The sequence below is a fragment of the Pteropus alecto genome, unplaced genomic scaffold (genome assembly GCF_000325575.1).
Source record: "Pteropus alecto unplaced genomic scaffold, ASM32557v1 scaffold7, whole genome shotgun sequence".
NCBI lineage: Eukaryota > Metazoa > Chordata > Mammalia > Chiroptera > Pteropodidae > Pteropus > Pteropus alecto.
Window position 1 is genome coordinate 8,293,713 of NW_006494614.1, and position 23,530 is coordinate 8,317,242.

Sequence of the window (23,530 nt, forward strand, 5' to 3'; positions counted from 1 at the left end):
CATGAACCAAGGAATGAAAATGGCTCCTAGAAATTGAGAAAGGAAAGGAAAAAAAAAGTTTCCCCCAAAGCCTCCAGACAGAAACACAGCCCCATTGAGACACCTTGGCTTTCGCTCAGTAAGACCCATTTCAGACTTCTAACCTCCAGAACTTCAAGATAATAATTTTTTCAATTGTTTTAAGCCACTAAGTTTGGGCTAATATGATACAGCAGCAATAAAGAACTAATATATTTGATTAATGGTCATGGTGTTTAATATAAATAACATAGAGACACAAGGAAAGACAGCTACTATTTCCAGTTTGCCCCAAGACTATTCACTGGAGGTGCTTGTGTCTCCAGCATTTACTCTAAAATAACTTACAGATTACAGTCCTAAACTTACCCCCAAAGTTTGCCATGAAATACGTTCCTTTTATTATTATTTTTGCATCACTCTAGTATATTGATAGTCTTTGGAAACAAATGACATCATTCTATTTATAGCATTCTGTTTTTAGTAGTGGTATATCTATTTATAAAATATAGTAATTCTCGATCACAGAAAATATCAAATCCTAGAAAAAATAGCGTTCCTACGCGTCATATTAAATTAACGTTGGGAGCAAGGTGCACTTTTTTTTCTAAACGAGAAAATGGTTAATAGTCATATAACGCTGTCATAATGTCTTTTTTTCCATTTCGGGGCTTCGCTATTGTTTTGCCTTTATGAGTCCCTTAGCACCTGTTGCTCTAGTATTTGATGATCACTTTTCTTTATAGCACATATTTATGCTTATTAAGAAAAAAGTTTCCCATTAGGTTGACCATGCATCATCTTAGGTTAGGGTACTCCACTGGACAGAACTCCTTAGACAGATAGAACTCCCTCATGGACCACTAGCCTACTTGCAAATGCCTTCCCTGGTGACGGTCCTTGTTCAATTAGCTAAGACCATAAGGAAGAATCACAATGTTCAAAGCATGGTAAAAAGCCTACATAAAGTAAAGGGGATGATATTATTGGCTGGTATCTCACATGGTCTCTCACATAAGTACCCAAAGCTCTAGTTTATTCTCTGAACTTCCAATTCAACACCTAAATCACTTAAATTATAAAGATACTATTATTTATCTTACTTTTAAAAATGTATTTTGGAAAAGGAATTTTTCTATCTCCTCTGTATTCTAATTCAGTCTTCAGCCATCTTTAGTGTAAGGATGTATTTGATGATGTTTTATAAAATAAGTTATAAGAATTATAAGGTCAATTCCTACTGAAAATAAGAGTCAGCATTCTCCTTGTAGCAATCTATTTAAACTTAACAGAGAATTGTTGACATGCCCCCTTCTTTTATTTCCAGATTAAAGAGCCCAATCCTTTGACCTCCCTGTCATACTTACTTGAGGCAGTTTGCCATAGTGTCTGAGACCAGAGCCTCTAAAGCAGATTCTCTGGGTTCCTATCCTTGTTTCATGTCTTACTAACAGTATTATCTTTGGAAAGTCACCTAATCTGTGCCTTAACATTTTTATTTATCTATAAAATGGGAATCATCATAATAATAGTACATTCCTATAGGGTTCTAGAAGATTCTGATCACCAATTCCCAGTGTGTGGGTGTTGGGTTTAATTAATTTGCTAGAGTGATTCACAGAACTCATAAAAACATTTATTAGATTTTGGATTATTATAAAAGGATGTAACTCAGGAATAGTCAGATGCAAGAGATACATAGGGAAAGGGCATAGGAAAGAGTTGTGGAGCTTCTATGCTCTCTTTGAAAATGTCGCTCTCCCCAAATCTCCATATGTCCACCAAGTGAGAAGCTCTCTGAAGCCCCTCCTTTTGTGTTTTTATGGAGGCTTCATCACACAGACATTATTGATTCAATCATTGGCCATTAGCAATCAATTCAACTTTCATCTTCCCTCCCCTACCCAGAGGTCAGGGGGGTGAGACTAAATGGTTCAATCCTCTAATCATCTGTTGGTTCTCCTAGCAACAAGTCCACATCCTTAGGTGCTTTTCAAATGTATAACAAAAGACACTAACAACAAAAGACACTTTTATGGCTCTTAATACTTAGAAAATTGCAATGGTTCTATGCTAGGAAAGAGCAAGAAGATTCTCTCTCTCTTTCTCTCTCTCTCTCTCTCTATAAATATATCATATATATATAATTATTATTATTGTAAATCAATTCTCTCTCCTTTCTCTCTCTCTCTCTCTCTATAAATATATCATATATATATAATTATTATTATTGTAAATCATAGTATCACAAGTGCTTATAATTTTTAAATAAATTTATGAACATAATGAATAATATATGAACATTGCACAAATGTAGTAAACAAAGCTATATTTTTAAATCCATTTCTCTATCTCTTACCCTCTCCCATCTTTTATTTTCTAAGAGATAACTTGTTTGTTTCAATAAAATAGAGGCATTCCAACTTCTTGGATGTAAAATTGAATGAGCCTAAAGTCCTGGAATTAAGATCAGTTGTCATTGTCCTGAAAATATATGTTCTATGACCATAGAATTAACAATAAGTATACTTTGATCAGCCATCTTAAAAATGCATTTTGGTGATCAAAAATGTAAAAATGTCAGTGTTTCTGTACTAATCACAATTAACAGAGAAAAAAGAGGGTTAGCTTAGTGGGGAAAAACATGGTGTTTGCATCACAAAATCTGGGTCTAAAAATTGTCTCCACCATCTACCAGCTATGTGACATATCACATATCGTTAGGATAATATTAGCTGCCATAACAAATAGACCTCACTCAGAGGTTTATTTCTCACTCAAATAACAGTCTAAGACAAACAGCCCTCCTTGTTAGGTGGGGGGCTTTCTTCCTGGTGGTGATTCATCTCCTTCCATCTTGAGGTCTCAAGTTGCTCAGGGCTTTGTTGTTGTCTGTCTGTCCTTGATTAAAAAAAAAGAGTATGTAAGAGGAAAACCTACTTTTAAAAAACCATGATATGTAAATGGCACAATCCAATTCTGTTCTCATTCCACAGACTAAAACTAGGTCACATGTCCACATCTAATTGCCAAGGAAGCTAAGAAATGTAAAATATTTTTGCCCCAGACAGAGAAAAGTGGTATTTCTGCATATCTGGAAATTTCTATCATGTGACTGGACAAGTTGCTTCATTTCTTATAGCCTCAGTTTTGTCATTTGTAATAATAATAGTTGCAGTAATAATAGTTCTTAATCCACTGGGTTACCATGAGGCACAAATGTTCCTGACTCAGGGTAAGCTACCTTGGGAAAAAATAAAAGTAGCTATTATTTTCAATATTATTTCAAAGTGAATATACTACTGACATTAGAACAGCAGCTGAATTATGTATATAAAAATAGCAAATTTTTTCAATGTCTTCAGGTACTACTGCTCTAGCTATATAATCTGAATTTTATCATGGCTTTCTTTACCACTAAATAAAACCTTTATCAACTCTGATGTTATTTGTTAGTTCATTTGTACTTCTCAAGGGGGTGAACAATTTATTTAAAGATTCTAGTCTCCAAATTATTTACAATAATACTTACAGAACAATCCTAAAAATCTTTAAATGCATCTGTTGAAATAATACCATGTTTTTATGATACTGCTTGAAATAAGAATCTTGTGAATTGAGGCATGAAAAATTCCTGTTTACATGGATCCTCACTTTAATATGAAAATTTATAGTGAAATTCACAAAATCTTTAGGTTAAGAGGATCTTATTTGTCATCTCATCCTGCAATTTCTTATCCAAGGCTACCCTTGTGCCCCTTTCAAATGTTCTTGCTGAGCACTGGTTCAGTTGAAATCTAAACAGCACTGCCTCCTAAGGGTACACAGCCATTGTTGGACAGTTCTAATTATCCTTATTTTTAGTCAAAAAATCTGCAACCTGGTTATAGCTATACATTAGATTAAGCTTTACCTGTTGTGACACATATGTAATTACTCTTCTAAATGTTATTCTTTCAGTCTACAGCCATGTCACCCTGAACATACTCCATCTGGTCTGATCTTGGAAGCCGAGCAGGGTCGGGCCTGGTTAGTACTTGGATGAGAGACCACCTAGGAAGACTGGGTGCTGTAGGCATAAAAAAATAAATAAATAAATAATAATAATAACAATAATAATAAAAATAATAAATAAATGTCATTCTTTCAAATGTTTAAAGATTTAGTAGTTTTTAAGTAATGTTGTATTCAGGTTAAATATTTCCAATTCCTTTCTTATTTTTTATATTAGAAGGCTTTGAATGTCCCTTCATCATCATGTTGTTTTCTATACACTTACTCCTGTTTAACATAAAGCTCTTAAAATCCATGCTTTGGGGCAAATATAACTCTCTATAATTGTCCAGCTGGAGTAGAGTATAACCATACATTCCCTCTGAGTAATCCTATGCTTCAGGTACCTCTGGGTGAGTCCACATTAACACTTTTCTTAATCAGTCATGTAGTGATGCTGGCAGATGCTCTGTGATTCCACTCTATAATGTTACCAAGGACAAAGTTGAGAAGGCCAAACATTTAGAAAAAAATAAGAATTGTAATAAGTCAATAATTTGAGAATTGTGTCTTTAATATCGTGTCTCCAAGTAGCATATTCCTGGAAAAAAACAAAAACAAAAAACCAAAAAAAAAAACCAGTCTAGAAAATGCAAATACACAATTCCATGAGAAAATTTAGGAAATAATAGGTATTATTTTAACTTCTTGGAAATTTACAAGGTTTATTGAATATTAAATGCACTGAGTTAACTAAGTTAACCTGTTTAATTTAGTTAAAACTCATTTGACAGTGAGGCCCTTTAGTATTTAATACCAATTAATATCTCAGAAATACCATTTCACAGAAAGTTCTGCACAACACTAGTGTAGTCAGTACCCCCATAATATAGAAAGAGTGAATAGATATTCTAAATTTCCCAGTCACCTGTTTTTGCCTCTGTTTATTCAAGATAATCTCATCCAAGCAGGTATGTGCCCATAAATCACTGAAAACAGTATAATCCAGATTTCCCTTACTTGTCAGGAGGATATCTTATAGAACTTAATTCAGGAAGAGTACCAAAGATTTTTATATGCCTTAACGGGTATTTTCTTTCTTACTCATTTACAGAAGAAAATCAAAATTTTCTGACCTAAATTGCCTTTACATATTTATTTTGGATTATCACTGTATGTTATATTGTGTAGAGCTATTAAATGAATGTGTGAAAATTCTGAACTCATTTTAAAATTCCTAAACTCATTTTAAAAGCTGGTTCTCTTAATATTTTCCGACAGAGAAAAGAAAAGCAGATAGTGGCGATAACTTTTGTTTTAAATACATGAACTTGAATTCCTTTTAAATCAAACATGTCACAATAGAAAGGAAAGGCTAATTCACAGAATCCAGGAGGATTACGAATAAATATTAAATGGAAGCCCACTTCCTACACCCCTGAAATTTGAAAGTTTATTACATTCCCTTCACATTCCTTTCACATGTAGAAATTATGTTTCCTTAACTCTCAAATCCGGAGAGCCACAACCGAGCCATCCATGTACACAATATCACTGTTTATTTACGTACGATGCTGAACAAGCTAAGATGAAAACACTGCAACTTTTATGCTGTGGATGGCTGATCTTTGATCTTTACCCCTTAAGAGAGTCCTTGTGCAAATTCCTCTGAAAGCATTTCCGTGACCTGCTGAGCTCCCATATCATTCTATTTTTAAATGCTTTGCTAAACTCCTTCATTTTTAATAAAATGTAACTGTTTTCACTTTGGACCGTTGAAGGGCCAAAAGTTCTTCCCAGGTTCTTCCTGTTCTCACATCTGATTTCACATAAAAGTAAGACAAGTTAAATGGTTGAGAGCAGTAAAATTCCACGGTACTCAGAGGAATAATGCCTCAGGCAAATTGAACTTGGAGGACAGTGTTGGACATATGTGTTTGCTAATCAGAATTGTTTGGTGGGTCAAATGATTGGGGTGTGAATTTATGGACAAGAATCTACGTTTGTTAAGAGGAGCCTCATTTCTCTAGGCTTGTATCTCCACCACCTAGTCTCTAGTCTTGAGCAGAATAGGCACTTGGTAAATGTTTGTGGAACTGAATTGCCTGCATCGTAAAAGTAATTACAGTGCTGAATGACAGAAACGTGCCAAAGATATGACTGAGGAATGTCAGGGATGCCTTCAGTTGGAAATCACAAAAGACATTGGATCTCTTTTTTGAAATAATAGTCACATCATCATAGTAAAAATAGATTTAGCACTTACTCAACAATGTTTTAAAAGTGTTTTATATAGAGTTCTAAAAATGTTTTACACAATTTACATTTAATCCTCACAAGAACTCTGAAAAGAAAGTGCTATCATTCCCATTATCAGTTGAAGGTGACAAAGTTCAGGTTCACTGTCTTGCCCATAGGTATAGTCCTAGAGTACTGGAGCCAGGATTAAGCAAAGCCCTGAATGACTCCCAAAATGAGAACCTTCCCACGCCCTTGTGCTCGTTCATTCGTTCTTATGTCATCACATGGCATTTCTTTTATCTGTTATTCAGGCTGTTTCCAAAAGGGCAGCATTTTCCAAACCATGCTCCAAATCTCTCCACATACAAATGAATGAATTAAAAACACTGTGTTAGGTTGTTCTGAAATGCCATCATAGAGAACTTCAGCTATTTAATAGAACTGAATATTTAGAAATAGAATCAGCAACCAACTAAAAAACAAAGAACAAGAGGAGCTTCCTCAGAAATGAGAAAGTATGCAATTTCTAGCTCAGAAAGTGCCTTTCTTTTTATCTTGTGTAAAAGCATACCCTTTGCCTTCCTCACTGTATAGGTGTTAGCTGGGGATAAGAATTCCTTCCTTCAGTCTAGACATTTCTATTAAGATACTGAAATGCATTTTTTTCCTAAGTAAACTATTTTACTTTATAGACCAACTCCATAATCAGTTCCATTTAATGCCTCCATGATTCTGTAAGAAAAACAACAAAAATATGGGCTATTTATTTGTAAACATATATGTATTTTGTTCTAAAAGTAATCACCATATTTACATATTCATTAGAATTGCCACTCTATATGAAATGGGGACAGTAGCTAATGGCGTAATTTTAACTTTGTGGATGATCAGTTTTGCATAAACAAAATGAGATTATTAACATCAACTCTGTATATCAAATCTAAGGAAGAAAAATAAAACAGAGGCGTTATTTCCTCAAAAAGTTATTTTAGGAAAACAAACTAATGAGTAATGTCGAAAAGTAAATATTCCAAAATGTAAATCAAAGCAAAAAATAAGAGCTGGTTCTTAGGGAGAAAAAAAAAAGGAAAATAGGCAAATCTCTAGAAAATCTAATTAATAAAAGAACACGAATAAAAATGAAATTACCAAAGGGCTATAGTATATAGAGAAAATTCTAAATCATAAAGGACTGCTCTGTATAAAAGTTTAAAAATTGGATTAAATTAAAATTTCTAGGAAAATAGATGTGACCAGTAATTCAGAAGGTAGAGGATAGAAAAAAAAATGTCTAAAGATAGAAAGAAAAATGTAAGACTATTTTTTAGAGCAGTTTTAGGTTTACAAAATTAAGAAGAAGGTACAGAGATTTCTCATATATCCCTTGCCCCTACATATACATAGCCTCCCCCATTAGCAATATCACTCACCATTTTTTACCAAGGATGAACCTACATTGACACATCACAATCACCCAAAACCAAAAATTTACCTTAGGGTTCATCTTGGCATTTTACATTCTATAGGTTTGGATGAAAGCATAATCTGTCATTAAAATATCATACAGAGCATTTTCCTGCCCCCAAAATCCTCTGTGCTCTGCCTAGTCATCTCTCTATCCTACCCAACCCCTGGGAACCACTGATCTTTCTTGTCTTCATAGCTTTGCCTTTTCCAGAATGGCATGGAGTTTAAAATCATACAGTATCTAGGCTTTTCGGATTGGCTTGTTTTACTTAATAATATAAATTTAAGTTTCCTTCACGTCTTTTCATGGTCGAGAGCTCATTTATTTTTAGCTCTGAATAGTATTCTATGATCTTGATGGACCACAAGATCATAGAATTTATCGATTCACCTGCTGAAGGATATCTCGGTTGCTTCCAAGTTTGGGCAATTATGAATAAAGCTGCTATAAACATCTACATACAGGTTTTTGTGTAAATATAGGTTTTCAATTCATTTGAGTAAATACCAAGAAGCACAACTGCTGGAATAAATGGTAAGAGTACAGGTATAACCTCATTTTATTGTGCTATACTTTACTGAACTTCACAGATGTTGCATTTTGACAACTTGAAGGCCAGACCCTCCACCAGCAAAAAGATTACGACTTGCTTTATTGAGATACTTTATTGGAGTGGTCTGAAATCCAAATCCCAAAATCTCTGAAGTATCTCTGTGTTTAGTTTATATACAAAAAATCTCCCAATTGTCTTTCAAAGTAGATGTACCCTTTTGCGTTTCCACCAGTAATGTATAATAGTTTCCGTTATTCCGCATCCTTGTCACCATTTGGTATTGCCAATGTTCTAGAATTTTGGCCATTCAAATAGGTGTATAGTGGTGTTTTAATTTAAATTTCCCTGGCGGCATATAATGTGGAGCATCTTTTCATATGCTTATTTACATTTGTATATCATCTTTGGTAAAGTGTCTGTTAAGAAATTTGGCCCATTTTTAAATCCATGTTGTTTGTTTCCTTATGGTTGAGTTTTAAGAATTCTTTGTATATTTTGGATAACAGTCCTTTATCAGATGAATCTTTTGCAAATATTTTCTCCTGGTCTGTGGCTTGTCTTTTAATTTTCTTGACATTGTCTTTCACAGAACAGAAGCTTTAAATTTTAATGAAGTTTGTTATATGCCCAGGATAAATCCCACTTGGTTGTGGTGTATAATTCTTTTCATGCTTTTTGGATTCGATTCACTAATATTCTGTTGAGAATATTTTCTGTTGCTGAGGTTCCCATCTCTGTTTATTGGTATGTATGGTCTGTAGTTTTCTTTTCTTGTAATGTCTTTGTCGGGTTTTGGTATTAGGGTAATGTTGACTTCATAGGTTGAGTTAGGAAATATTCCCTCTTCTCTATCCTCTGAAAGAGATTGTAGAGAATTGATATAATTTCTTGCTTAAATGTCTGGTAGAATCCACCAGTGAACCCGTCTGGACCTGTTGCTTTCTGCTTTTGAAGGTTATTAATTATTAATTCAATTTTTAAAATAGGTATAGACCTATTCAGATTGTCGATTTCTCCTTGTGTGAGTTTTGACAGATTGTTTTTTGAGGAATAGGTGTATTTCATCTAGGTTATCAAATTCTCATTTTCTGTCCCTTTTTTAGCATTTCAGTTAAACTTAATCTTTTTAATTTTTTTTTAGTGCTTCCCTAGAGTTTGCAATGTACATTTACAACTAATCCAAGTTCACTTCACATAACACTATACCACTTCACATGTAATGTGAGTACTCTATAATAATAAAATAATCCTAATTTCTTCCTTCTGTCCCTTCTGTCATTACCGTTATTCATTTCACTTACATATAATCATACATAAACATATATATTGTTGCCATTATTATTTGAACAAATTATGTTAGATCAACTAAGAATAAGAATAAAAGTTTTTATTTTACCTTTACTAATTCCTTCTTTGATGTTCTTCTTTTCTTTATGTAGACCTGTTTTTGACCTATATTCTTTTTCCTTCTCTCTTAAAAACTTTTAAACATTTTTTTGCAAAGCAGGTCAACAACAACAAATTCCCTCAATTTTTCTTTTGTCTAAGAAAGTCTCTCTCCTTCACCTTTGAAGAATATTTGCAGAGAGTACATAATTCTAGGTTAATGTGGTTTTTCCCTCAACACTTTAAATATTTCAATGCATTCTCTTCTTGCTCACATAATTTCCGAGAAGTTAGATGTAATTCTTTTCTTTCTTCCTCCACGAGTAAGGTGACTTTCCTTTGCCTTCTTGCAGGATTTTTTCTTTATATTTAATTTTCTATAGTGTGAAAATGACATGCCTTGGTATAGTTTTCGGGGTATTTAACTTGCTTGGCATTCTCTTTTCTTCCTGGATCTGTGGTTCAGTGTCTGACATTAATTTGGGGAAATTCTCAGTCATTATTGTTTCATATATACATATCTTCTGTTTCTCCTTTTTTCCTCCTTCTTGTATTCATACCTTTTGTAGTGTTACATAGTATTCGGATATTCTAAGGTTTTTTTCACTCTTTATTTTGTTATTTTTTTGCTTTTGAGGATTTTTAACATATCTTTTAGCTCAGAGATTCTTTCCTCAGCTGTGTGCAGTCTAATAAGTACATCAAAGGCATTCTTCATTTTTGTTACAATATTTTTGATTTCTACTATTTCTTTTTAGTTCTTTCTTGGGGTTTCCGCCTCTCTGCTTGCATTGCCCATCTGTTCTTTATGCTGTCTACTTTGTTCATTAGACCCCTTAGCATATTCAGCATAGCTGTTTTAAATTCCCAGTCTGATAATTCCAACATTCCTGCCATGTCAGGCTCTGATGCTTGTTCTGTCTTTTCAAATTATTTTTTTGCCTTTGGTATGCCTTGTAATTTTTTTCCTCATAGCTGAACATGCTGTACTTGGTAAAAGAAACTGCAATAAATAGACTTTTAGTAATGTGGTAGCGAGGTGGGGGAGAGGGGAAGCGTTCTACACTGTCCTGGGGTTAGGTCTATCATTTAGTGAGCCTGTGCCTCTGGGCTGTGAACTTCCCAAGTGTTTCTTGTTTTTTTATCTCCCTTTAGGTGGGACAGAATGGCTACAGTAGGCGGTAGTTAGGTGTGTCCCTTCACCAAGTCAGTTAGGCTGTGGCAGTACCCCAATGAGTTAGGCTCTGGTTAATGAGTTTACAATGAAAGCAGACCTTGTTAAGAACAGAGTGCTCAAATACAGCGGTCTCCAACCTTTTTGGCACCAGAGACCAGTGCTCCTATGAGAATAATGCCTGATGATCTGAGGTGGACCTGAGGTGGTGATGCTAGCACTGGGAAGCAGCTGCACATACAGATGAAGCTTCACTCACTGGCCCACTGCTCACCTCCTGCTGCGTGGCCCAGTTCCTAACCGGCCACAGACCAGTACCAGTCCTCAGCCCGGGACTTGGACACCACTGCTCTAGCATATTTCAAAATGATTTCCTCTCCCTCCCCCACTCCACCCACTGGAAGCTTGAGGACATTTTTTCCCCAATATTTACTGTGAGTATCTTGTAGAACTCCTAGAGGTCAATCTCACAGTATTATGGGGGTCCCTTTATGACTGGGTTCCCCTGAAATTTTAACTCTCAGAATTTTGACCTCAGCACTGATTCCCAAGACAGTTTTTGCTCATGAATCTCTACTCAGCTAAGCCACAACTCTCTGTATTCACCTATCTGTGTCTCCAATCTTGGGGCCAGCAGTTTATACTATATCCTCACCTCTCTTATGGATACAAGAAGAGTTGCTGGATTTTGGTCTGCTCAGCTTTTTATTTGTTGTTAGAACAGAGTGATGACTTCCAAGATCCTTATGTGCAGAAACTGGAGGTAAAAAAAAAAAAAATTGTTTTACTTAACGAAGACTAATTATAAAAATTAATTTTACTGGTGAATTACTTCAAAGTTTTAAGTAACATCTAATTTCATTACCACACAAATTTTAGCATAGTGTATGAAAAAAGTGGAAAGCTATCAAGTTCATTTTATAAAGCCAGCATAATGCCATAACAACCTAACAAAAATATCGCACAAAATGATATTATAGACTCATTTTGTATGTGAAAATAGATATGAACATTCTAAATAAATAGTAGCCATAAAATTTAAGCATATATTGTTGGGACATCAAACTCTGAAAAACCAAGACTTTATCTTATTAAAATGAGGATCATTTAATATTAGAAAAATCTATTAATATTACATTTCAAAGCAATCAGCCAAATAATAAAAACCATGTCATCTCAGTAATGAGGAAAAAGGAATAATGTGAAATTTATTCCTCAATTTTAAAAGAGCCTCTTTTTTAAAACTATGACTAAAGTAGAGTTTCTTTTAATTATTTTTTAAATATCATAGCCTCACTATAAAATTAAACAATGCAAAAATCTATATATTAAGAAGTGAAAGTTCCCATCCCTAACCACACCTGTATCTCCCATTTGCCACCTCCCAAGAGGTGAACACTAGCAGCAGATTGGTGTGTATCCTTATAGAACTCTTTAATGAAATAAATAAATAGGCTAGTAGATACACATACATGTGTCTATAATGTGTTTCATTTTATAAATAAAACTTTATATACACACAGTTACAGAGACAGAATATTATCAAACTACGCATCAAATATAAATAATTCCACAGTGTAGAAATGTCCTATGCTCTGAAGAGAACAAGGAAAATTAGTGATTTGCAGGGTAAATGTACTTTCGGTTTTAAATGTTTCTAACTACTACCAAATCCTTTCAAAAAGTTTGAGTCAATTCAAACTCTCACATGAAGTTCATGAGAAATTCCTTTCTCCCCAAATTCGTAATACTGATTTGCTTTAGTCTTAGGAGCAAGAAATCATGTTATTTCAGAGTATAGCTGTAGAGAGGCTGCCTGGATTGAAATTCAGTCTCCACTACTTTTGAGCTGTATGAATTTGAACAAGTTACATAACCTCTCTGTGCCTCAGTTCCTCTTCTGTTATGGTGATTAAGAGGTTATTTCTAAAAAAGTTCTTGTCATCATGCTTTTTAAGAGAGCTTCCTATATATAGGATACCAACCTTTTGCCTACTATATATGCTCTATTTTTTAATCCCAATCTATAATTTGCCATTTATCTTAATTTTTTGTCATTTTTCTTACTCGATTTTAACTTTTTTTTATAAAGCTCTGTTTTTTTCTACATTGCTTCTAGATTTCATGTTATTCTTGAGAAAATATTAGCAAGTCCTAAATTATATGTGTATATAATGCTCTCATGTTTTATTCTAATTATTTTATAATTTATTTTATTATATTTAGGTTTTAATCCATTTGTTATTGTGTGTGTGATATGAGGTAGAAGTGTCTATTTTGTTAGATAGATAGAAAATTATTTCAACACTATTTTTTCATTTATTTGGTAGTCTACATTTTCCCATTGATTTGGAAAGCTAACATTGTTATGTGTAGGTATATGCACGTATATGTATATGTATACGTATATGTATATGTAAGTGTTTCCTAATTATAAACATCCAGATACATATATTTCTAGACTTTCTTTTCAGTAACACTGATATATTTGCCCTTCTTGCACCAGTGCTACACTTTCAAAATTATTAGTTTATACACATTGAATCTTCATAGGGCAAGTACCCCCTTTTGAAATGTCTCAACTTTAAATTATACTTGAGCACTTACTCTGCCAGATGAACTTCAAAATCAGTTTATCAGTTTACATTAAAGTCCTCCTGGGATTTTTATTTGTAAGACATTGAATTTATAAATTATTTTATGAGGAAACTTTGCAACTTTGAGTCCTTTCAACTAGGAATTAGTATGTCTTACCACTAATTAAAAATTTTTTAATGCTCTGAATGAAAGTTTTGTGATCTTTCTCATATATATCATGCATATTTCTTGTTAAGTTTATTTCTAGTTAATATGTTTCTTTGCTGTCATTGATAGGATCTACTTTTCATTTTCTAATAGGTCAGTATTGGAAAATAGGCAAACTATTTATTTATTTATGCAGGCGGATACTGACCCATATCTCGCTCTAATCAACATACTTCATAGTGAAATATAAAAGCAGCCTCAATACCATTAAAGAAACAACTAGCTAACTACTGTTACTACCATTACTACTTAACCTTGTTCTATGACTTCTGACCAAAGCAATAAAACATGGAGGGGTAGAGGACAGAAAAAATTCAGATAGGTGGGACCACCTCCTATCTGTGAGCAGATTGTTCCCTGTCTAGGACACCAAACCAGAGGTGAAGAGGGGCTGAAATATAGCCATTATTCTTCTCAATGCACTGTATCCTCTGCTCTGAAGAAAGAGTACTTGGTTCTACTTTTCACAAAGGCTCTATCTACACACCAAACAAGTCACTCCTGTAGAGATGTCTACCTAAATAAGGTATTTTTTGCACAAAGGTGACTTATAGGCTAGCAGAGTCTTGGAAATGAGAAAACAAATTGTCATTATTTTCAGATGATATAAGAGTACCTAGAAAATCCAAGAGAATTAACCGAAAGGGTATTTCTATTGATAAAAGAAGTTTAAAAGTCATTGGAAACAAGATATAACGCTATTTACACACACACACACACACACACACAATGTTACAGTCAGCAAAAAGCTCAAATCCAAAGCGCAAAATCACCAGAATATATTTAATAAAAACATGAGAGACTTAAGTAAATTAAATTATATAAGGTTACTGAAAATATAAAAGAGGATTTGAGTGAAAAAAGATAACAGCTTTCTATATATCTGAAAAAAATGTTAGAAAAATTTAATGGGAAATGGTAGCAAAATAAACACAAAGGGCATTTGCAGATAATTCTCTATTTCCTTCTGTTCTTACCCAGTGTCTCCTGACACCCATGGTTACAAATGGAGCTGGGGAGGCAGCAGGAGTTTCAGGTTTGAGCAGGGCCACTATAAGAAAAATGTTGATGAAGATAATGGTTTCTCTGGCCCCTTGAACTCAATTTGAACTCTTACATTTAGAAAAATGAGAACAAAAACTATTTTTCACGACCAACTTCTTGAAGATCTGAGCAATAAATGATGGTCAGAAGTTAATCTCTGAGTCTCTGGCACAAACACAGCTGCCTATGGGTCATGGTGTCCACATGCAGAGCACAGTGGTGGTGAGAACGCACTTCTCACTCTCTTTGCAAGGGTGCCTGCTTGGCACCAGCCATCTGGAAATGCTGAGGGGACTGGAGATGGCCCCCTTAGCAAGAGTTGCCATTTCTGTGTTGAGGAGAGCCTGCAGTGGAGGAGATTTCTCTGAGTAGCTTTTCCAGCTGTGCTCAGTGACCAGTGTAAGGATGTGGAGATGTCTCCCTCGGTAAAGGCATCAGTCTTGCCATAATGAGTACAGAAGCAGTGGAAGACTTCACCTGTAGGCTTCATGGACTTGGGAACATGACCAGAAAAACAGAGGAGGAAAGGAAGAATTCCTGACCTCAGCACCACTGACATTTGGGTTGGACAATAATTCTTTATTGGTAGAAGGAATGGGTAGCAGAGATTTTCTTGTACACTGTCAGAAATTTAACAACATCCCTGGCCTCTACACATTACATACCAGCAGCAGTCTCACCCCCAACCCCAACAGCGACAACCAAAAATGTCTTCAGAACCGACCCAGCTAAGAATCACTGATGTAGATTGATTGATTAGGAACCAGACCGAGATGAGTGCGCACTCCTTTGGGAAGTCTCAGAAATAATTAAGGGAAGGGCTTTAAGAAATACTAATTTTGATGTTTACATATTTATGCCTAGATCCATGGAGCAATGGGAGAGTGTGTGTACCTTCCTACAATATTAATGGTGTTGTTTAGTGGGTTAGGATAAATGAATGACTATTATCTTATAATTTCTTTATATTACTTTTACACATTTCTACATTTTTAACTTTTCAAAAATGAACATGCACTATACGTGTTCGTTTAACCTTTTTTTTTTTTTTTTAGTGTTTCCTAAGTGCCAAGTCAACTAATGAGGGTAGAGATTGGGGTTGGAGACCCTAGGCAGAGGGTGAAGTAGTAGACAGACGATAAGCAACAAGCATCATAAATAATTAATTATCAAAGTAGAAAGCAGTAAATTCCATTTTAAAAAATGAGTAGAGAGGTGATGTCTTTAAATAAAAGTCATTCTTAAAAAATACAAAGATTACAGAGTTGATGTGCAAGCATTCTGTCCTCCCTTATGACCATCCTGTCATCTATTCTCCATTCCTGAGTGCCACTGACCTTTCATATGAAATGACCTTTTTGTGGATTAAGGCGGTTGAGCTTTTCATGGAGCCCCTCCAGGCCTCATCAGTCAGATAGAGCCTCTCACTCTCTAATAACAATCGGCCTCAAACAGCTTTATCAATAGCCCTTCCAGTCATTAGAATAGACGCTGACATCTATTTTCCAAAACACTTAGAGTTCTTATGGCCATTTCATTACCTACAGCACAGATTTGCTTGAAACTCCTGCCATGGTACATAATGCCCTTCAGGAAGGCTGGAGTGTGGAGTCTGATCCTGGTTAGAATGGTTAACAACTCTTTGAGTTGTGGCTGCCAGCTGGTTGCAACTTAACTTGCTGTGAACAGGGGTTATTAAATGACTCATTTAAACCTGAGCCAAGCATCGAATAAATGGATAATGCATTCGAATGGCTTGGAAATGAGGAATGCATGACATGTTTGTTTCTATCTCAGCAATTAGGTAGATCAGGTCTTAGGTAAATAAGACAGCTATCGTGTATGTGGGCTTTAGGAAGGGGCAACGCACACCTTCTTTGCAGTGCATACAAGAGAAGGAGCTGTTTATGCTTCATTTAACTAGAGCCTCTCACACAGAATTTGACAGTCCTTTCCATGACAGCAGCAAAACACACCGATTTGGCAGAACTTGGATTAAACAAATTATTTCATGATCATACGTTTACTGAGAACTCACAGAAAGTCCTCTTCAAGATCTGCCCAAAGAACATCCAACTGAAAATATGTTTCAACATTTTTTGTTGGTGCCAAATGAAAAACAAAAACAAAACAAAACAAAAAAAAAATTGAGGCTTAACTTCACTTGCCCTTGCTGAAACCACTTTTTGGTCAAGTGGCTTCAAGTACATTTGCAAACCTCTGAGAGGCCAAGTCCAGGCTGTCAGTCTTTGAAAGTTTTGCAGTAGACAGCAAGGTCCTCATAAGCATGAAGATGTCTTGTTTCTGGTAAACTCTATTTTGAAAAAAACCCACTGACTTTACTTTGAAGACTTTGCATCAGTCTCTGGAGGCAAACAGGGCAGCAGTCCAGAATTTTCTTGGCCGTCAGCACAAAGGAGGCTGCACATCAATAACAAGGAGAAAACGGCAAACTTCAGCAAAAACAAAGACTTGTCCCGGTTTTAAAAGAAAGACAGAAAGAAAGAAAAAACAGGACATATGATCACCTTAGTCAGATGCCAAGTGTACGAAGTAGCTCCAAAAAGAGTGTAATGTTCCATTGTAAATGAGAAACTATAATTACAGCTAGAAAATCTGGAGGGATACATTCCATAGAGCCGCCCAGTGCTAATTGTGGATGGGCAGTGGAGTGGAGGCCTTTGAGTGAAGACGGGCCTGGAGTAATAGCCAATGGGCGATCCTGTCAGCCTTGTTCTCAAGACCAAACCATCTTATTGTGAGCAACATGGGATACCATCAGTATTGAAAGCCAAGGCTTCACAGGAGCGCGAAAGCAGGAAGAGCCTTTTGTGACTGTTAGATGTCTGAACTGGTTTGTTCAGTTTGATTTTCTTCTAACGGTTCCCTGTTGGCTTTAAAGAAAGACCAAGTGGCTGTTCCCCAGGTTGCACAGGCACTTTTTACAGCAGGATAGCAAACCTGCCCAGAGGGGAGAACTGGGAAAGAACGGTCCTTAAACTTGTTCCATAGATGTTTTAAATTCACATGTTTTGGACAAGAATCAGATTATACATAAACTTCCCAAACATACAGTCTAACAAGTAGACAATAAAAAGTCACTCTATATTTTATATTTTTGTTGCATTTCCATTCCTTCTTTCTCATTGCTCTTGTTCTCGGCAATGAAATTAATTTTAGTCGGGGTGTGGTTGGAGACTGGTGTCTTACCTTGGGACATGCCTGATGGTTCTGCTGTAAAGAAACAGGTTGCCAAGCAAGCTGGGAAGGATGCCATTATTCTCTCTCAACTTTGGGTAAGATGAGGCTTGTGAGAGCCGTCTTTATAGCCTTTGCTTTTTTTAAGGCCCAAATATTTGATGTAAGCTAAAGGTATGTTTCCCTCTTTGTTCACAAAAGATTATGCACTGCATTGGATATTGGAGATCTATTTTAGCCTGCTCTTTATTTATTCTGTGGAGAATGCTAAAAAGAGAACTCTACCATGAGATCTTTATCTCTTTTTGCAGTTATGCTACAAGAAAACATATATGAAGTGTTACGATTATTATTACTATTATACATTATGAAGGTATTATGGGAGTTGGACAATTCTAATGTATGTTCCTGATGGAACCAACTTTCTTAGATTTGTTTTATTTCTGTGTCTCCATCTTATACACAAAATAATGTCAAAGGGAACTTGGTAATCTCTGAGCACTTAAAAAATTATCTAAAATACGGAGTCATGACTCGGGAAAGAAAACCACATCACCTTATCTCTTGAAATAGTCAAGCTTGAGCCGTCTTGGAAATAGCTGAAAGTATCTAGTCTGATGATTTACAGAATCATTGATGGAACTATTGATGAAATTAAGAGTGAGCATAATCAAATCACAGGCACCAGTGTTCTGCAATAGACAGGGCTGTGGGGAATCTCAACAGAGAATCTACTGTCACTTGCATCTTCAGGAAGATTGCTTGGTGCACAAGGCCAAAGCCAGTCAAGAAATAAGGGACTATCACCAATACTGCTGTTTCTCAACTCATAAAATTGTATTGCTAACTGAAGGTGATGAAGCAAAGAAGGAAAAGGGGAGGGAAAATTAGTAAATATTGGTATCATTTGCTATTGCCGTTTCATAATTAAAATACTTAAATTGTCCAACAGAAGATATACTTGTTCAGGGAAAAAAAATGGCTATTTTCATTCTGTAGATATTTTGTAAATACCATTTGCAATTCTGTTCAAAGTAGTTTGTATTCAAATCAACGTACAAACTGAAGTGACTGTGCGCTGGAGCCGCACTGGGAATCAGCGTCTTCCCTCTGGCATCTCACAGAGAGACATGGCAGATCCCTCCCAGCGGTCAGGGACACAGGCTTCTCAGAGTACATCTGCTTCAGCTTCTAAGCTTTTAGGGCACCTGGTAAGTAGGGTCACCATTAACTACAACAGGGACTAGAAGAGGAGCAGCACGTTTGGGAAAGGAGGTATAATTGATTTTGAGTTGCCATTGAGACATCCGCAGGGAGGACTGCAGGCAGCCGGAAATGCAAGAGAGCTGAGTCATCCTGACTCTCCTCTTACCACTGTAACTTCTCTTTCAGAGGCCCTCTCTCTAGCTCCTCACTCCTTATCCACCCCAGCAAGGTACAAATTCTATAACATTAATTTGGGGCGTTTTTTGTAATTTGGGGCATATTTCATGTCAGAACTTCTAAAACATAAGATCTAATTGCTGAAATTTTTCTTGCTTTTTTCAGACACTACTTTTCAAAATAAGAAACTTAATCTTATTTAGAGTATTTCTCTGCTAAGTTAGTCTTTTAAAATGATTCTCCATGTGATATGATATATTCATCAACCAATGAAAAAACCAACTGTTAATTATGAATCATCAGTAGAAAGGTTCTATTGTATTCAAAATGACAATTTTCTTAAGATACATACATCAAAAGATCTCAGTTACCTCTCTCCCTCTCTCTCTCTCCTCCCCCTCTTATCAATGTATCTGTACATGTATCTATATCTATCTATATATCTATTTATCTGTTTATAAAACTGATGACATCTAAATTTATTTTCACAAATACTATTATTCTATGAAATCAATCACATGCCTCTTGTTTTATTCATTAAAAATTTGAAATACTAAGTTGGGAAGAGAGATATAGTATCTTTTGAAGCAGACCTTCTTAAAATGACAAGTGAATTTAGATAGTAGCACTGGGAAGCTGAAGGCAGCAGATATGTATTAGGGTTGAGCATTTTTTAGTTAAAGCTATTTTCATTTTGTAACAAAAATCCTTATTGGGTTCTATAGAGTGACCTGTAATTTCCACCTCCTAGATGAGAATAGCTCAACTTTTAAAATTAACGTACAAAATATGCAGCACAAAGCACTCTCTCAATATAATATAAGCAAATTTGAGCTATAACAAAGGCTTCATTATGTAGGCTGATTTCAGAAGATTTTTTAGCTCCGGGGGACATTAGAGATTTTTAGTATGTTTAAGCTATGTGGCATCTCTGTCCTCAAATTTAATTTTCCGAAAATCATAGACCTAAAAGGAACTCACCAGTTCACTTTTTCCAATTAGCATTAAACTCTATTTTTTTTGTTGTTGTAGACATTTCTATTTAATCATATGAGCAGTCGATAAATCCACCATTTAAAGGATTGCAGAATGAATCATTTGCTTCTTGCTTGCTCTCTCGGAATCTTACCTGATCATAGCACTTTTTCCAAATACACAACTCCTTTTAGTATTGTGTCACTGTGATATTGTCTAAGTTACAAAGACTACACATATGCATATTTCTCTTTGTGTTTTAGAAAACTCCAGTGCAGCAGTACACAACAGAGAAACAAGACGAAACCTTCAAAGCTCGGCTAGTGCTCAGCCCTTTGAGGCATATAATTTCCCCACCACTTCTTCAGGATTTGGGCCAGTCTCCTTGTAAATTCTCCAGACAACGAAGCTTCCTTCAGTTCCCCTGAGTTTCTACCTTTGGCTCTGTTACCTAGCTTAACACACTTTATTCTTCAAAAACTTCCCCTGACATTCAGCCCAAATGTTCTTTCGTCTCACTCACAATTAATACTCCCCAGGACTGACCTTTGTTGGAAGTACAATAAACCATCCCTTTCTCTCCTGAGTGCTAACACTCTTCACACCCTGTGATCCCTCCCCTAACTCTTAGATGTCAGTGAAAATATTAAAGTGTACTCAGGATACACATTTCATTGCAGTTCAGCTCTTCGATGATAACAATTCTTAACCTTCAGACACCAATTCCGTCATTGATCCATTCATTCAAAAAATATTTTTGAGCACCTACTGTGTACTCAGCATTGCACTAAGTATTGACCCTAAAGGACATAGGGCTCTCATCTATCCTCATTTACACTATTCAAAATCCACCACCATTGTCTGCCATATCAGTAATCGTAATAGGCTCAGAAGGAATATATTTTTTCCTTTGCTTAAAACTTAACAATGTCCTCATGTAACAAGACATTATACCTCAAATTGTGAACAAACACTAGACAATTTCAATTCATTTGGTACTAGGCTAGAGTATTTTCAATATTTTATTCCAGAGGTCAGAGATGCCTTTTGTCTTCTTGTCTGACTATAAACTACAGCCTTCTTTACTCCTGACATCTGAAGACTAATTGTTTGGTGTAGCTTTCCTTATGAGGAAACAAAGTCAGAGGAATTATTTTTAAATCATGGTCCTAATTTCTTTTATTGCCTTTATAATAACAGATGTAGTTAAAGCCCTTAAAATGTTTTTTTGTTTGTTTGTTTTGTTTTGTTTTTGGTTGTGATAAAACAACCCCCCCAAAAGTATGTGTGTATATATATATATACACATACATACATATATATATATATATACACACATACATACATACATACATATATATATATGTGTGTGTGTATAGACACTTAATTCATTTTTCCACCTCTGTTCCTCTGTATTTCTGATTCCTCTGCTTTTTTTTTTTAATTTCCAGCCTAACAGTGTCAGGTGCAATGTCTGGGGCAGACTCTGGGTACAATGCTGTGTTACCACTCACTAACACCCGCAGCTCCAATACAGCCAGTGAGGGAGATTTACCTTCAGGGGGCTGAGCCAAGAGCAGGAGGGGAGGACGACGAACAGGGAGCAGGGGCAAGCGTGGAGAAAAGGCACTAATTCTTGGAAAAGGAGATCATGGCTTTGTTCTAGGTGACCTTGAAGCCCTGCAAGGCACGGGGAGTGGCCCCCGCCTGCACCTTGAAGGCAGGGAACTGGTTAAAAAGCATGGCAAACAGGAGCTCGTAGGTGAGGAGCAAGATGTGATTTTGTGGGTTTTCTAAAAGAGGCTGGGCAGGTGGCATCTGGCCGAGCATAAGCTGCTGTGGGGGCATGGCCACCGATGGGATCTGGCCAGGTGGGAGGCCTGGAGGCAGGATCACGCCAGGGGTGGCATTTAGGAAGGCTGGCCCAGAATGTGGTGCACGATGCGGGGCGCCTGAGTCATCCGTGGCAGGCCCGCGACAAGCCCTGGAAGGGCCCTCACCACCGGGGTGGACGTCCTGCCCTGCACAGCCTTCTGGGCAGCCAGAAAGAGTCTCCTGGCTCTTAGGCTTCGTCTCACTTACGGTCTCACTCCAGGAAGGTGATCTTTACCTTGGTAACGATATCTGAGTCAGTCTTGGCCTACTGGATGCTCATGGGCTTGCCATAGAAAGGGAAACTCCGCGTGGGGTGCCGGACACTGGTGGTGCTGCTGACTTGGAAGATGACAAAGGCCTGACCTCTCATCCAGGCTCCATGACACCAGGGGATGTCCAGGATCTAGCCAAACTGGGAGAAGATAGCGTACGAGGACTTCTTCAGCTCATCTTTCTTCATCTTCTCCTCGAGGCTGTTGACATAAATCGTGTGATCCGGGTGAGTCTCGGGAACTGCCACGGAGTGAGATGCTGAAGTAAGGCAACAGAGCCGCAGCTCCCACAAGGGGCACCTGCTACCTTTCTCAGTGTCTACCCGTGAAGCTCCCTTGAAATGTATTCTTTAATATGAATTTCTCAAAATGAAAAATAAAGGCCCTGTAAAACCAGAAAAATATTCGGAATAAGAGGAAGCTGTCAAGGCACTCTTACCATGTATTATTTTCTTTGTTACTTTCAGATCCTTCACCTCATTAGTTGTAAATTCACCTTAGAAAGGGGGATTTTGATAACTCACAGCTGAGTGCCTCGATCTTTTTCCGAAAGTAACCTTTGGTTTTCTTCTTGCTCCCAAAATTCCTTGTATTCTGTGACCCTGATCATAATGATCCCTTCTCCTGTAGTTCTAACACCACTAAAAAGATGTCTCATCAACATGACCAAAGCCAATCTTTTTATCTCCTGTTCTCCCAAACTGCTGCCCTCTTATGGTTCCTTCCATACGATGGGAGCCCCCACCTACCATGTGCCCAAATTAAAACTTCCGCATTATTCTTTACCTATTTCCTTTCCTTGTTTAACTATCATCAAGTTGTATAGATTTTAACTGCCACGTTTCTCTTAATTTGAGGCCACTTTCAAGTTGAGGACATAATTATACAGGTGTGATCAGATAGCAGGTAGACTTGAATACAAGCAAGGAGTTTTAACTATCATATGAATAAAGGAAAAATAGAAGGGTTTTAGGTATGGAAGTAAAATTATTACAGCTCGCATTTGTTGAATTCAATGCTAAGTGACTAGGTTTTTCATAACTGTGTTCCTATTACTCCTCCAAAGACTTTATTCTCTTAAAAAAAAGTGTTTCGTGATCAAATAAACTAGGAAATGCTAAGTTAAAACAGATTTCTATCTTTTT

The 23,530-nt window shown here is 36.3% G+C and overlaps 2 pseudogenes; one reads left to right on the forward strand and one right to left on the reverse strand.

Moving 5' to 3' along the window:
- Positions 1-3,977: 3,977 nt before the first annotated feature.
- Positions 3,978-4,096, forward strand: LOC112475035 (annotated as a pseudogene).
- Positions 4,097-21,867: 17,771 nt separating this feature from the next.
- On the reverse strand, positions 21,868-23,049 carry LOC102879318 (annotated as a pseudogene).
- Positions 23,050-23,530: the final 481 nt, after the last annotated feature.